This window comes from Hermetia illucens, chromosome 6 (genome assembly GCF_905115235.1).
Source record: "Hermetia illucens chromosome 6, iHerIll2.2.curated.20191125, whole genome shotgun sequence".
Lineage (NCBI taxonomy): Eukaryota > Metazoa > Arthropoda > Insecta > Diptera > Stratiomyidae > Hermetia > Hermetia illucens.
In genome coordinates this window covers 50,083,810-50,101,173 of record NC_051854.1, presented here as the reverse complement: position 1 = coordinate 50,101,173, position 17,364 = coordinate 50,083,810, and the positions used below count along the sequence as shown (strand labels likewise).

At 45.6% G+C, this 17,364-nt stretch overlaps 1 protein-coding gene across 2 annotated transcripts in view; it reads left to right on the top strand.

Annotated features, from left to right (window-relative positions):
* Positions 1–17,364, top strand: part of LOC119658806 (cell growth regulator with RING finger domain protein 1-like) — a 159,833-nt gene that overhangs the window by 86,639 nt on the left and 55,830 nt on the right. The gene's annotated exons all lie outside the window — the stretch shown is intronic.

Sequence of the window (17,364 nt, the reverse complement as noted above, 5' to 3'; positions counted from 1 at the left end):
TAGCCAGAGTACCAGAGAGATGACACCACCCTAGGGCGTGCCTCTGCTCAGAGTTCTGGTTAAGTGGCTGCCTCCAAGATCTGACTGGATTATCCTGGTTCTTAGCATGAATTTTCAAGACTTCCTTGATGGCATTGGTATTAACATTCATATCCAGGAAGGCAGCTAGAGTATACTGCTTGTACTGCAAAAACCGCTCAATCGTGCCAATTACCTTGTTGAAAGTGGTTTCTGTGGATTTACCATTGAGGTACGCGAAGCCGTTCTCTCCATAATCGTGGATGGGTAGATGGATGTCCACGACGCGCTCTAAAATCTTCAACACTAAAGAGATGAGGCTGATTGGTCGAAAATTCTTCGCGGAGTCATGGCCGCGCCTGTCCGCTTTCGGTATGAAAACCACTCGTGTGCGTGGTATTTTCTTGCTGCTTTTTTAGCATGACTGCCATTATGCCATATGCGCCCAGATATTTATATACGGAGAAGCTGTTGATACTCTCGCGCGGCTGGGGCGCCTGCATACCCTCAAAACAAGGCTGGTGGGAAAGTGCATTTGAACGAGCAACTCCAGGGTTTTGCCGGAAGATTCCGTCTAGACACCAAAATTTCTTCGTAGGATTTTTCTCTAGAATGCATTAGCCTGATTATGCTCGATGAAAAGAGGGTGCAACTGATGGGCATATTCCAGCAGTTTTTCTATCGCTTGTCGCAGAGAGAAATTCTGATCTGTTGCTGATTTGCCTGAAGTGAAGAATGATGTTCTGGACGTATGAGGTTATCCGGCCTAGCAAGATAGCGAAGAATATCTTATAGATAGTAGTCAGCAACATCATCATCATCATCATCATCATCAACGGCGCAACAACCGGCATTCGATCTAGGCCTGCCTTAATAAGGAACTCCAGACATCCCGGTTTTGGGCCGAGGTCCACCACCACCCCTAAAAGTTGTCTGGCGTCCTCGCCTACGCCATCGCTCCATCTTAGGTCAGCAACATTTTGTCTATATAATTGCTGCGCTACATGATATCCTCCTTTTTATGTATGGGGCAAGTAAGTGTCCCTCACCTTGACCATCAGCTAATGAACTTCTTGATGTCGTCTTCTTATTTAACCAGTTTAGCTGCAATTCCATCGCCCCTTGCGACTTATGATTCTTAAGCCGCTGAATTGCCCGGACTGTATCTTCCATGGTTAATTGTGGCCTGATTTGCTAGCGGGGCTTCTAACTCGCTGGTATTTGGGGTGTTCAGTTCATCAAAGTACTCAACCCATCGCTCCAATATGTCCATATGGCCCGAAACCAGGTATCCTCTTTGTTTCGAGATCGAGGGTGAACCCTCGACGATGCCATTGGCTGCCGGCTCTAATTCTGATGTAGGTTGCACCGGTCAGCTTGCTGAGTTCTTGAAACAACCTGGATCCAAACTATCTTCCTTGATCTGTGGTGATCCGAAGTGGGTATGCCCAACCTGGAGATCCAAATGTCAAGGAGCGCTCTGGCAACTGCGATGGTTTCTTGATCGGGGATTGGTGCTACTTCCGACCAACGTGAGAAACGGTCTACCATGGTGAGGCAGTAGCGTTGTCCGTCGCAATAAGGCATAACGATAAGATCCAGATGAATGATGAGCTCCTCGTCCGGTAGTAAACTTCCCAATATAATGTAGATGGCGAAATTGACGTGGTGAGCACTCGTGCTTTTTATGGAAGGCGAAGGTTAGCGGCTTGTGATCCGTAAAGATGGTGAAATCGGGAAGTCAGATGCATGGTAGGAAATGGCCAAAAATACGTCAGATGCACAAGCAGCGTCACCTGTTTCAGTGCGGTCTTGGAAGCCTCAAAAGCTGCGGTAGATTCGTTGGTCCAATTGATTGGTGAATTTCCTTTAATTTCGTCGTCAAGAATCTCGTTGAGTGGTGCCAGTACAGCTGCTGCTCTGGGTATGAACCTCCTGTAGGAACACACCCATGAATGCTCTACGCTGCTTCACGTTGGTTGGCTGGATCGCTTGGACTTTGATTGACAAGGGACGTATCACCACCTTTGAAACAAGGTACCCTAAAAAGCTGACCTCGTGGTGACCAAAATCGCATTTGCTTGGATTCACTTCACCTTCGTATTGTTTGGAACAGATTTCTTTTGCGGCTGGCGTGCTGTTGACGTGAAGATGCAGCGACTAATATGGCATTTTAACGTGCGGACTTAACTACATTCCGCAAACTAGGACTATTAAAAAATATTAAAAACTAAATTTTTGGTGCCTTGTTAAACTTTTTTTGTGAATTTTCGAAAGTGGTTAGTCCTTGGTCCGTCCATTCTCAGAAACTACCCAACCGAAAAATCTGAAAAACAAGTCGGGAAACCGGAAGCTGGACGCTTCAGTTACGAAAGGTTTTGTGTATTTCTTCGTACGTAGCACGTAATATATCCATCTATTATGTGAGAGTATCCACTTTCGGGTGATATTGACATTCATAGTCTTCAATTTTCAAAGAAACAACAACTTTGACGTATTATAACTTTGTTAGTACTAGTGCGATTTCCATCAAGATGATAAGATCATGCTCTATGTTACAGCCTACATCACTGCAAAATTTCGTGATGCTAGGATGAATTTAAGGGGGGTTTTCAGCCAATTACAGAAAATTATAGTAATATACTATTATTAATTTTATTTGAAGATATATCGGTATGGAAGGTATTTCGGAGCCCAGGCACTATATAGTGGCAGCCGTCTGAATTTTTTCAGATTTTTCGGTTTGGTAGTTTCTGAGAATGGCCCCCTTAAAGAAATGATCACTTTCAACCGCCCGCAATCCCCACCTTTCCAACAAATGTTAAAACTAAGACCAGCTTCGAAAAGTACTAACCGAGACCTTTAATTTGATACCCCACATGACTATATTTGATGAAAAAAATGTTACACCCGCTTTTTGCATGTATGGGAACCCCCCTTAAATTCAACGTAAAATGATGTAACTCACTGTATTTGTGAGCGTTCACAACTACCACCTTTCTACCAAATTTGGTGTCAATTGCTATAACCATCTCCGAGAAAAGTGCGTGTGACAGACAGACAGACAGCAGGCTCTCGGCCATCAATATCCCTCGACTGCAGTGCCTCGGTGGTGGATTACTTGGCCACCGTTGCATAGAAAGCTACAAGTAGCCTGAATAAAGAGGCATTTAAAAGGAGTACATCACTCCCGAGAACGCCTGTTCAAAACACACGAAAAGATGCCCCACAAATTGGTCATTTATTAGCCCATAGTGGGGTAACTACACCTGGTCGGAACATGCCGCAGGACTTTGTGTTTGATCCATTTAAGAGAAGCTCGACGATCGTGCGATCTCCTCCTTGATGAAGGAAGAAAATTAGGGAAGCTCCAGGAAGGCTAATAAATACGTAAGCGCTCGATAGGAAAACCAAGTGGAGGAGCTATGTCAGAGTCCGGACGAATCATCATTTGCCCTACTCGGAGGTAAAATAGTAGAGTTGTCTGAATTTATTAAGGACAAACACAACGTGCACCAGGCCATCAAAAACATGGTCCGTACCATTCGTGTACTATACAATGATGCCAAGGAAGAAAAAACTGCCTCGAAGAAATCAAGCGTCACCCAGTGCAACAAGTGGCACCCCCTCAAAATCCAAAGGGCGGTAAGCTTGAAAAGAGGGGTAGAGAGGGCGCGAACGATTCTTTCGGATCCTCACAGGACACGAAAAGGCAAAAAGGCCTCCCACCGGCAAAACAAAGTTACCAAAATCGTGGAAACTGCGGCGCCGGCTCCAATCGACCCAAGGGAGGCAAAGCCTCAAAAAGGAATCAAGGAAGCATAGACCAAGGTTGGCGGAAGGAAAAATACGACACAGAAAGAAGAAGAATTGATGATCATCTCTAAAAAAGGGGATATGATTTACGCCGATATCCTTAGGAAGATCAAATCCGATCCTGAGCTGCTGGACCTTTGAGAAAACGTCAGCCGAATCAGACGCTCCCAAAAAGGAGATTTGATGCTGGAGCTGAAGAAGTCTCCGAGCAAAACGGTGGAAAATTTCCTCGGCAAGGTGGAGAAGTCCTTAGGAGAAGAAGCTCAAGTACGGGCCAGAAAGCAGGAGATTGTCATACAATGTAAGGACATTGACGAAATCATGACCAAGGAGGATATCTGCGACGCCTTAGAAAAGCAGTTCAGACCATTTGGCTTACAAGATTCCGCAATCAGGGGACTGAGGAAGGCATACGGAGGCACGCAAACGGCAATCATAAGCTTACCAGCTGAAGCAGCGTTCAAACTGCTGGCGGCTGGAAAAGTAAAAATAAGTTGGGTCGTTTGCCGACTCAGGGAGCAGGTGTCCCTTAAGCTTAGATGCTTGGAATTTGGCCACATAGCGGCGAAATGCACCGGTGACAAAAAGTTGCAGAAAATGTTGGGAGAAGGCCATATGTTCAGGGAGTGCAAGGTTGAGCCTGAATGTATGCTTTGCAAGGAAAAAAAGGGCGTCGACTGTCGGCACGTTGCAGGCAGCAGCAGATGCCCAGTGTTTAAGAGTGTCTTGAATGCAGTAAAAAAATGAGGTTGATACAAATCAACCTCAACCATTGCGAGGCAGCGCAAGACCTTCTCTCGCAGACCATCTATGAGAAGGGAATCGAAGCTGCCATAATCAGCGAGCCTTATCGCAACAATAAGAGCGGTGCCTGGGCTGCAGATGTAACTGGCAAGGCGGCAATATGAGCGTGTGGAAATCAAGCCATTCAAGAAGTGATGGAGTTTCCAGAAGTTGGATTCGTCAGGGCAAAAATAGCTGGTATTTATATATATAGTTGCTATGTTCCACCATGCGCGACGATAACAGAATGTGAAGGAATGCTAGGTATGCTAGTCTCGGATGCAAGAAGTCGAAACCCCAAGATCATAGCGGGTGATTTCAATGCGTGGGCCGTGGACTGGGACAGTCGCACTACGAACACCAGGGGTCGTATCCTGCTTAAGGCTTTCGCGGAGCTAGACTTGGTGCTTGCCAACACGGGAAACGTTTCCACTTTTCGTGGGACAGGGTCGGGCTCAATAGTCGATCTGACATATGTGAGTACCACATTGGCGAGGAGAATGACATGTCTTGTCAGTGAGCATTATACTCATAGCGACCACCAGGCGATTTTCCTCTAGATCGAATATGGGCCATACGTCGATGTGCGTTCCCGTGAAGCTGGAGACCGAGGCTGGTCCGTGAAAGGGCTTTAGGAGGATGCATTCATAGAGATGCTATTGAGAGGCCAAAATCCCGGTGATGCGGCTAGAAAAAAGGTAGAGGAAATGATGGGACGCAACGTTGCTTTGCCGGGGCGACGAGTTCTCGCAAAAAGGCGCTCAAACTATTGGTGGAATGAAGAGATCGCGGTGTTACGGGATGCATGTTTTCGTGCTAGAAGGATTTGCCAACGATCTAGAGGAAGACCAGACTTCGACGAGAAACGGCTAGTATATGTGAACCTTCGAGGTAGGCTTAAGCAGGCTATACGGACCAGCAATCGAGAATGCTTCAAGGAACTTTGTGCAGAGGCAGACCAAAGCCCCTGGGAAACAGCGTACATGATAGTTATGAAGAAGATGAGAGGGCGAACACCACAACTGACCTGCCCGCATCTTCTGCTGGATATCGTGATGGCGTTCTTCCCCCCGGATAAAGGGGAGCACAAACAACACAAGCAAGCATTGGACGTCTACACCATACCTGCGGTAACTGAGGAGGAACAAAGCACCCGGTCTGGATACTGTTCCCAATAGAGCTCTTAAACTCGCCGTTAAGATAGCTGAGTGGTTAGAGCGCGAGGCTGTCGTACGGAAGGTCGCGGTTCAAATCTCACTGGTGGCAGTGGAATTTGTATCGTGATTTGACGTCGGACACCAGTCGACTCAGCTGTAAATGAGTACCTGAGTCAAATCAGGGTAATAATCTCGGGCGAGCGCAATGCTGACCACATTGCCTCCTAGTGTACCGTTACGGACTTGAATGAAGTGCTCTAACACACTTCAAGGCCCTGATCCAACATGGATTGTTGCCAAACGATTATTATTATTATTATTAAGAACAGACCCACCCGGTTTATCATCGTGTTTGAAATATGCATGGTAGAAGGAGTGTTCCCCGACCGATGGAAGAGGCAAAAACTAGTTTCGCTTCCGAAGCCGAATAAGCACCCAGGACACTCGTCATCATACTGACCGATTTGCCTTATCGACACGGCAGGAAAGATGCTCGAAAGGGTCATCTACAACAGACTGCTCCCTATCATCGAATATAAGGATGGACTATCGGAGCGACAATTTAGATTTCATCAAGTCCACTCAACGATCGACGCCGTAGACGTTGTTTTGAAGCTGGCTCGAGAGGCGATGTCGTCTAAAAAATGCTATGTCGTGGTGACGTTGGACATCAAAAATGCGTTCAATTCCGCAAATTGGGAGTGGATAAAAAGCTCACTGGCTAAAACGGGTGTCAGTAGTTATTTGACTAAGATCCTCGACAGTTACCTTTCGGAGAGGACACTTTGGTACGACACGGATGAGGGATCGAAGCAGTACACCGTCCCCGCACGAGTACCACAGGGCTCAGTGTTGGGTCCTCTACTATGGAACGTCATGTACAATGGGGTCCTTGTCCTTCCTGTGTCAAAGGAGGCCACGATAATCGGGTTCGCAGATGATCTAGCTGTGGTTGTCTTCGCGAAACAACCTGAAGACGTTGAAGTGTCGCTAACGAAACCATTAGCGCCATAAAAGCGTGGCTGGAGATGGTTCAGCTTGATCTTGCGGAACAAAAGACGGAGGCGGTGTTGATTACCAATCGTAGGAAGAGGAATACGGTTAATATTCGTTTTGGTGGTTACGTCATCAGTTCGAAACCGGCTATCGAATACCTAGGGATAATGATTGATGCTAAAATCAATTTCAAGGGACATCTGGACTATGCCTGTGAGAAAGCTGCAAATACCAGTGTGTCATTAGCGCGAATGATGCCTAACATTGGAGACCCAAGATACAGTCGCGGATTACTTGTGGCCGGAGTGGTTCGCTCCACACTATTATACGCGGCACCAGTTTGGGAGGAAGCACTAGCGTGTGGGAGTAACCGTGGGAGGGTAAATATGACTTACCGCTTAGTGGCGCTAAGGGTGTACAGCGCCTTCAGAACAATATCAGCCGAGGCAGCGTGTGTTATTACGGAAATGATCCCGATAGACATTCTGGCAAGTGAGACACGTTGCCTGTACGAGACAAGGAAAATGAATCCTGCTGAAAAGGATGCAGAATACCGAAAGTCGGCAAGGCGAGAGTCGCTGGAGAAGTGGCAGAAACGGTGGGACGACTCGCAGAGGGGTTGCTGGACCCACACTTTGATTCCCCGTATTGAGGAGTGGATCCACCGATGACACGACGAGATTAACTACCATCTGACGCAATTCCTGTCAGGAGATGGTGGTTACAGGAAGTACCTCCACCAATTCAGGCTGGATGATTCTCCCTTGTGTCCTGAATATGGTTGCACACCTGAGGACCCGGAGCATGTTATGTTCCACTGTCCACGATTTTTCTCAGAAACGAGAAGTCTGGAAGACTCTCTGAAAACCAACCTAAGCCCGCAGAACATCGTCGGGGAAATGTTGAAGTCGAAGGTAAACTGGTGTGCGGTGAACTCCGCATTCAAAAGAATACAGGAGGAACTTGGAAGAGCGGAGCGCGCAAGGAGGACGCGAAGAACGGAAGGCTTGGTCGCTTAAAGCGCTGTCCACCCCGCGAAGTAATGCTTTGCGGCGGTCCTGCGGGGAAGGAAAAGGGAGAAAGTGGGGGTGGTTTTAGTGGGTGAGAATCCCACACGCTGCTGCAACCTGGCGCGGCAGTGTGTTTGTAAGATTTCCTTCTCCATCCATAAAAAAAAAGGACAGACAGTAACCCGATTTTAATAAGGTTTTGTGTAGACTAGGACATAGTTTGGTGGAAATCGCACTATTAGTAACAAGGTCATAATAGATGAAAGTTGTCGCTTCTTTGCAAATTCAGGACTGGATATGGATATTCTCACATAATATATGCATATATAAGATGCAAATGTGCACTCAAATGATATATTATAAAAGAAGTTTAAAAAACCTTTCATACCTGAAGCGGCCAGCTTCCGGTTTCTCGTCTTGTTTTTATTAATTCCTCGCGTGTTATGGATCTTTTGTGTTATACGTCACACAGTTCGCCTCCACGATTTTAAACTAAATCTCAAGGTCGTGGGGATTTAAGTCTGAAAAACTTGGTAGCATCACGGTTGGAGTGATCCTCTTGTCTGCAGGCGTGTAGCGTGTTCTCGGCATTGTCGTCACTGCTTTTAGATTTACCTTGAACTAGGAAATTTTCCTTTTTGAAACACGCGCTCACCACTTTGGAAATTTCCAGGCTAGGTTGATAGCGAAAGTTGAGTCGAAAGCCTTTTATATAAGATTGAGATGTTTATTCAAATGCGGAGCAATGCAAATTATGCGATATAAAAAATAGGATGTGATGGTTTGGTACAGATCTGACCATTATAAAATTAAATATGTAGGTCAGAGTAGGCCAAAACTTTTCTTGACGAAAGAAACACCTAGTGCTGGTCACCGAAGTTAAGTGTTGTTGGAAGGGCTGAGTACTTAACTGGGGACCATTTGCGACGATCTCATTTTTGGGATAACTGTAAGATAGATAAAATAACTAAATAGATAAACTAGTCACCATTTTATCTCCAACTTCATCTATTTTAATCGTAAATACTCTCTCGTCATAATAACAGATACTGAAGCAGGTGGACTATATAGTATACTTTTGATGCAATACTATCGAGAACGAATTAGTAGTGAGAAAGTCGTAAAAAATAGTGCACAGTTGAGTTTATTTACATATATATGATTGCTATGTATAAGATATAAGATATCCTACTAAAAATGGAAATTTTGAAACAACTATTGAACAGATAACATAGCGTTCGATTTAGGATACAAATCAATTCACTAATGAACTAACGAATTTCACAAGTTTGACGTTGAGAATATTTAAAATGAAGCTATAAACTAGATTTATTAGGCACGAGTATGCTATATTCTGTTTGCATCTGGCTTTGCTTTTTGGTTTCCTCCGAAAAAGAAAAGAGCTATGCAAACCTACCGAGAATTTATTCGTCGTATGTAATTTAGGTTACGTTTTATCTAAGAATAGTTTGATAAGCTTTCTTTCTTTTCTTTTTTCTGCAGCCTTTGTCCCGTTCACAAGCGGGGTCGGCTCGTCGTGATCGGTTTCGCCATTTGGCTCTATCAAATGCCTGATCTGGGTGCAATCTCGAGGCTTTTAAATCCCCATCCAGCGTATGAAGACACCGTTGTTTCGGCCTGCCTTTTGGTCGTTTACCATCGACTTCGATGTTCAGACCAATCTTGGCAAGTGAATTCTTGTTAGCACGAATTGCGTGACCATACCATTGAAGACACCTCTCTCGCAACTTTTCCACGATCGGTACAACCCCATAACCATCATCATCATCATCAACGGTGCAACAACCGGTATCCGGTCTAGGTCTGCCTTAATAAGGAGCTCCAGACATCCCGGTTTTGCGCCGAGATCCTTCAATTCGATATCCCCAAAAGCTATCTGGCGTCCTGGCGTACGCCATCGCTCCATCTTAGGCAGACCCTGCCTCGTCTTCTTTTTCTACTATAGATATTGCCCTTATAGACTTTCCGGGCTGGATCATCCTCATCTCTACGGATTAAGTGACCCGCCCTCCGTAACCTATTGAGCCGGATTTTATCCACAACCTGACGATCATGGTATCGCTCATAGATTTCGTCATTATGTAGGCTACGGAATCGTCCATCCTCATGTAGGGTGCTAAAAATTCTTCAGAGGATTCTTCTCTCGAACGCGGCCATGAGTTCGCAATTCTTCTTACTAAGAACCCAAGTTTCCGAGGAATACTTGAGGACTGACAGGATCATAGTCCTATACAGTAAGAGCTTTGACCCTATGGTGAGACGTTTTGAGCGGAAGAGTTTTTGTAACCTGAAATAGGCTCTGTTGCCTGACAACAACCGTGTGCGAATTTCATCATCGCGGCTGTTATCGGTTGTGATTTTCGATCCTCGGTCTCAAAGTTCTAGTCCCCTATCTTTATTTTTCCCGTTTGACCAGTGCGGTTCGATGTTGTTGATTGGTTGGTTTTCGGTGCTGACGTTGCCACCATATACTTTGTCTTGCCTTCATTGATGTGCAGCTCAAGATCTCGCGCCGTCTGCTCGATCTGGATGAAGGCAGTTAGTACGTCTCAGGTGGTTCTTCCCATGATGTCGATATCGTCAGCATAGGCCAGTAGTTGGGCGGACTTAAAGAGGATCGTACCTCTTGCATTTACCTCAGCATTACGGATCACTTTCTCCAGGGCCAGGTTAAAGAGAATGCATGATAGGGCATCCACTTGTCGTAGACCGTTGTTGATGTCGAATGGTCCTTTATCTGGCCTCGCACATTGGTCAGGATCAGCCTAGTCAGTCTTATTAACTTCGTCGGGATACCGAATTCTCTCATGGCCAATGTACAATTTTACCCTGGCGATCCTATCATATGCGGCTTTAAAGTCGATGAATAGATGCTGGAACTGTTGTCCATATTCCAACAGTTTTTCCATCGCTTGCCGCAGAGAGAAAATCTGATCTGTTGCTGATTTGCCTGGAGTGAAGCCTCTTTGGTATGGGCCAATGATGTTCTGGGTGTAGGCCTGCCTAGCAAGATAGAGGAGAATATCTTATAGATGGTACTCAGCAACGTGATACCTCTATAATTGTTGCACTGTGTGATATCTTCCTTTTTATGTATGAGACAGATAATGCCTCGATGTCAGTCGTCAAGTATTGATTCGTTGTCCCACACTTTGAGCATTAGTTGATAAACCACTTGATGTAGTTGGTCGCCTCCATATTTAACCAATTCGACTGTAATTCCATCGGCTCCTGGCGACTTACGATTTTTAAGCGGATGAATTGCACGGACTGTTTCTCCTAAACTTGGTGGTGGCAGTATTTGTCCGTCGTCTTCAGTTGGCGGGGCCTCCAACTCGCCGATATTCTGGTTTCAGTAGTTCATCAAAGTACTCAACCCATCGCTCCAATATACCCATTTTGTCGGAAATCAGATTCCCTCTTTGTCTCGGCAGGATGAGCATCGAGGTGCATAAGGCTTCATCCTGCTGATTTGTTGGTAAAACTTGCGCGCCTTCAGGTGGTTGTGAAGATTGATGCTTCATCTCCAGGTCCTCTGTTGACTGCGTTTATTGCGGCATCCATTTCCCTCTTATAGGTGTCGCGGACGGCTGTGTTGTGGATGGCTTAAATGTTAACTCTCATCTGATTGTTAGAGGGGATTCTGGGTGGTGTTGTTATTTGAGCTCGGAGCGTCATGCCAACGAGATAGTGATCCGAGTCTATATTGGCCCCCCTATATTTTCTGACATTCATGAAGACTGAGAGGTGGTGGCGTTCGATCAACACGTGGTCAATTTGGTTGAAAGTAGTCCCGTCTGGAGAGGCTCATGTATGTTTGTGGACCGCTTTCCGCGCAAACCAACTTCCAACAACCATTTCGTGTGACTGCTAATTGAATAATCCGCAGTCCGTTATCATTTGTATTTTGGTGTAAGCTATGGGAGCCAACGTATCGCCTGAATAAGGTCTCCTTCCCTATTTGGCTGTTAAAATCCCGAAGTATGATTTTGATACTATACCTGGGACAGGCTCCGAGGCTTCGTTCTACTGCCTCGTAGTAGGTATCTTTCTCCGACTCTACAGTCTCCTCTGCAGGGGCGTGGACATTTATGAGGCTTATATTTCTAAACTTGCCTCGCAAGCGCAGAGTGCATAGCCGTTCGCTTCTGTTTTCAAAGCCAATAACAGCAGGTTTCATTTTTTGGCTGACTAAGAAACCTACCCCGAGTACATGGTTTACTGGATGGCCACTATAATATATGGTGTAGCGGGTCTTCTCCAGGAAACCGGTCCCTGTCCAACGCATCTCCTGCAACGCTCTTACATCAGCCCTATATTGGGACAGGGTATTGGCTAGTTGCTCATCAGCTTCATCTCTGTACAGGGAGCGCACGTTTCATGAGAAAATGCGCAAATCGTTATTCCTTTGTCGTTGCCGGGTTCGTCGTTGTGTAATCCGTCCAGTCCGAGGCTCCTGTTGTGGCTTCATAACAAGTTGTTTTCCGTGTAGAGTTGTCAGCCCTACCCAACCCCCAACCTGGAGGACCAGTTGGTACAATTTGTCCCGTTTTTAGGCGCGGGAGACTCGGCTTCATCCTTCTCCGTCTGCAGCTTTTCATTAAGAAAGAGCTCCCAGCGGTCACCACGTGGAGGTGGAGATAGGGTTTGGTAGTAGATCTGTTGGTGTTGGTTCAGCAGGCATTTCCCAGGTTTTATGCTCCATCGTGGGTACCAATCCACGTTTTGCCCTGGGACCTATACTACCCTTTGATCACCTAACAACCACATAACGATCGCGGATATCCTCATTTCGTTTGATAAGCTATCGGAAATAATGTTACAGTATGACGTTGTATCAATCACTCTCTTTCAATCACGACGTCGGCATTATTTTTCATTTGGTATTGCTTCAGTCCAAGAAGTCGACACAGGAAATTCATCTTCCGGCGTTTTGCATGAACTTAAATGATGAAAGAAAAAGCATTGCACATGTTCGATGTTCGTATATTTGATGCACGGGAATTGGAGACACACAAAAGAAAACTATTTAGGCGTCATCGACACGCGGACCAATTAGCTACCTCATACCCGCGTATTTGCAATGACATTTTGTACCGCCTAGGTATTCGAGTCATTCTTCCTATATGTAGTTTTCCTGTTTCAATGTTTCTGATGGTACGATGTAGACATGAGTCGATGAACCCTGGGGCTTTCGACTAACGATGATTTCCACTTTCTATGTACCACTCCCATATGACAGCACAGAGAGAACATTGACGCAAAAAGGTCTCACCTTGATTTGATGTTCGTGTTGAGATACTTGGACTTCTAAGTTTCAAGCAAAAAAGTGAAGGCATGCTAGCGTGTCAGCACGATGCTGTCCATATTTTGCACACTAATGTCGACAATAAGGGTACGTGGCCAGTCATGGTGAGAACCTTTACTTTCCTGGTATTTATATTTAGTTATACTCAGTTAAAAGTTCCTCTGTAAATCTAGAGCCATTTAGCCAATGCCCATAACTCAAAGATCAAACAGATAGCACCCCTACATAACCCTTGTGCCAATCATTGCATATATTACCTTGGGATCACTTAATGACTACACAACTGAACATTGATGACGACTTTCAGTGGGGGCTCAGCTATATTGGATATGAACAACTTTAAAAATACCGAAAGTACAAATAACAGCGAACCGAAGTGAACGAATAAGAAATGTCCCTTCGAAACGAGCCCACAAATCCCGATATCACTAGACGCAACTTCTAGAAACCCGTGGAGAAAACTTTTAAGATTGGTCCATGATGAGAAGTCCAGTAAAGCAATACGAAAGAACATCCTCGCATATGATTCCCGGCTTGAATACCTCCGAAGTGAAAAGGAAGCAGAGAGAAGAGAGAAATAGGCCGAAAGTGACACCTAAGAAACAATATCTTTACGAAAGGGGTACGGCGGGAAGTAAACTGGCTTATTTGTCCTTCTAACGGAAGGTATGACGGAGCTTTTGGAAGCATCCGTGACAGACGATGGTTGTAAAATGCTTCAAATGCCCGGAGTTTGGACATTTGCCCGAAAACGATAAGAAATCAGGAAATCAGAAACTCGGCTCGTTAGATAAGGAAGTGTTTGTCTATCTCTACTAGCTTATACCTAGTCCTAGACCCTCACCCCCTTTTTGTGGACCGCTCCCGTCCAAATTTCGTATCAATATGTAGGAATAACCATTTCAGAGAAAAATGCGTGTGACCAACAGACGGATAGCCAGATTGACATCCTGTAAGGAGTTGGCAGATCTCCCATCAGGCGAGACTCCAGGTGGCGAATAAGAGCATACCTACTGATGTGTAAATATGTGTTCATGCACTTTTCTCTTCTGCAAACACTACAAAGGCTAGTGTTTGCTCATCTTTGGTGCGTGGCCTAAAATGGCTATGGGAAGGACACCCAGAAAATAAAACCAACATGGACGAATTGAGAAGGAGTTACGGTGCAGGGGCTGGGAACCCCAGTACCGGCGGCTTTTGAGAGTGAGCAAGCGAGCTCCCAGCCGCCAATATGCCTCGGTGGTGGACAACTTGGCCACCGTAGCATCTAATCCTACAAGTGTTTTAGATTTGGAGAAGAAGATGTTCAAACGAAACCTAACTCTGCCAAGAACCAATTGCAAAGGCAAAGAATGATGAGGTAAAAGGAGATAGCTGGTCAAAAAAGACGATTTCGACACCTATCGGATTTGATCAAGAGGTACTCCAGCAGTAGCATTCAGGAGAAGTTCATCAATTCTACGATCTTCTCCAATACCAAAGCCCGCAAGACAGAAAGCTCATATTAGCTTAGCAATTGAAAAATGTGAAGAAGTCTGCAAAAGGAGTAATCTGGTCAAGACTTACGGAGAACAGAGCCCTGACCCAGAAGAACTACCTTTTATGCAGCTTGGGACTAAAATATTTGAGCTGTCCGAATTCATTAAGGATAAGCACAACGTGCACCAAACCATTAAGAACATGGTGGGAGCCATCAGGGTGCTTTACAATAGGTCGCAGGAAGAAGACAAAAAGCCTAAGGAAAAGCCGGACATCCCAGCCCCAGTGTCACAGGCGACCCAAGTGACAGCAAAGCACAAGGTTATGGACCTTCGATCAAATAAGAGAGTGCAAGACATAGAGGGGGAAGCTTTGGGAAATCAACAGGCATCAAAAAGGAGTCTTGACCAATCCAACAAACGGAACTAAAACTTCAGAAGGACCCAAAGTGCCCAAAGTAGGAATGTTGGTTAGCAAAGCGAAGTAAACAAACAAGAACACAAGAAACCAAAGGTGCGAATTCGTCCGGAGGCAATTGTAATCTCCAGCAAAGGAAATTTAACGTATGCGGAGATACTGAAAAAGGTGAAATCTGACCCCGACCTAGAAGATCTAGACGGAAATGTCAGCAAAATACGGAGGATCCAGAAAGGGGATCTCATATTTGAGCTGAAAAAATCTAACGTGGGAAAAACTGACCGTTTTCGGAACCAAGTTAAAAACTCGCTTGTGGAGAATATCACGGTTCGTTCCCAAAAACATGGGATATTTATACAGTGCAAGGATCTCAATGAGGTAACATCCAGAGAAAAGATCTGCATTGCCTTGAAGCAACAATTCAAGTTGGAGGAATTCAGCGAAGAATCTATCGGAATAAACCTTAATCATTTCAGGGTCGCACAAGATTTGTGTGCGCACACCACTTACGAATCCGCGATGGAGTTTGCTATCACTAGTGAACCGTACAGAAATCTTGACGATGGTGTATGGGTCACAGATTCGACTGGTAGAGCGGCGATATGGGCGTGCGGTCATCAAGCCATATAATAGAGCATAGATCAGGCGCTAGTGGCTTTGTGTGGGCAAAAATAAATGGTATATTCGTACACAGCTGCTAAGCCTCACCAAGCCTTTCACTGACTGAGTTTGAAGACCTGATAGACGATCTTGTTTACGACGCAAGGGGATGAGGTCCAAAGGTGATACCCGGTGATTTTAATACATGGGCCATCGAGTGGGGCAGCAAAGAGACTACCGCAAGGGGGCGGTGCTTATTAGAAACATTCATCCAGTTGGCTAATGAAGGTGATGTAAACACTTATCGGAAAGGGGGATCTGGTTCAATTGTAGATCTGCCTTTTGTTAGCCCCGCGCTGTCACGCTGGCGAGGACTTCACATACAGCGACCACCAAGCAATCACCTTTGAACTAAGGACGAAGCTACAGGGCAGGAGGCTCGCATCTCGGAAGCCAAAATTCAAAATAACACCAGGATGGTCTGCAAAAGCGATAGATAAGCCAACATTCATGGAGGTTTGGTTAGACCTGCCTAGCAAAGCAGGCTCCTTCACGGCTAGAGCTCTCCATGTCTGATAAAGCATGTGACGCATCGATGCCTAGGAGATGCTCATTCCCTACTAGAAGACCTAATTATTTTATTTGCCAGCTTTCGACCGATTTACCACAGAGCCAGACGAACGGCTCAGAGGGCAATAGGTAGGAGGAGGAGCATGCCAATAGAAAAGCCCGCAAGAACTTCAAGCAAGCCATCCAGCGGAGTAAGAGGGAATGTCTTAATGAGTTCTTTTCGGAAGCGGACATAAATCCATGGGGTAGCGCCTATAAAATCGTAACAGGACGATTCAGAGGCCGATCATTTCCGCAGATCATGTGGCCTATGCTTTTATTGAAAATAATCCAGGGGTTATTTCTCCAGGAAGAAGGAGGTACTGACACCTTCCGGCGCCCCCTGAATGTGACGCCGATTCCACCAGCCACCAGGGACGAGCTGCTGGAGATCTGCAGTCGAATAGGCGAGAGCAAAGCCCAGGGTCTGGACGGTATACCGAATACGGTCTTAAAACTTGCCAACAAATGCAGACCGAATATGTTCGCGGAGCTTGTTCGAAACGTGCATGTGCGAGGGTATCTTTCCTGCATCATGGAAGCGGCAGAAGCTGGTGCTGCTGCTTAAGGCTGGCAAACCTCCAGGAGAACCGTTCTCCTTTAGACCTATACGTCTTCTAGGCACTATGGGGAAAATGTTGGAGCGGTTAATTTATAATACGTTACTCTCAATCGTCGAGAGCTAAGGGGGCCTTTCAGATAAGCAGAATGGGTTCCGTAAAGACAGATCAACCGTTCATGCCAACAAAATCGTTACTGGCTCGACAGAAAATATAATTCACGGAAGTGGTTGTACCAGCAAATATTGTATGGTGGTGACCCCGGATATGAGAAATGCATTCAACTGGGCCAATTGGAACCTTATACAAAAGTCTTTGGCGAGGATTGGTGTTTCCGCCTACCTCGCCGCTATTATCGATGGCTACTTGCAAGAAGGCGAGAGATGGTGGTATGGATGAAAAGGGTAATGCGGGGTGGTTGTTTTGGATGTGAAGGATGCCTTCAATTCGACAAACTGGTCGCCCATCAGGATGGAAATTAAGCGCCCCACTGGGAAACATAGTACTTCATAGACAAGAAACTGAAACTCATTGAACACCATTTATCAACAGGTCTCCTTCAGTGATCGGTGTCGGTTCTGTTTTTGTAC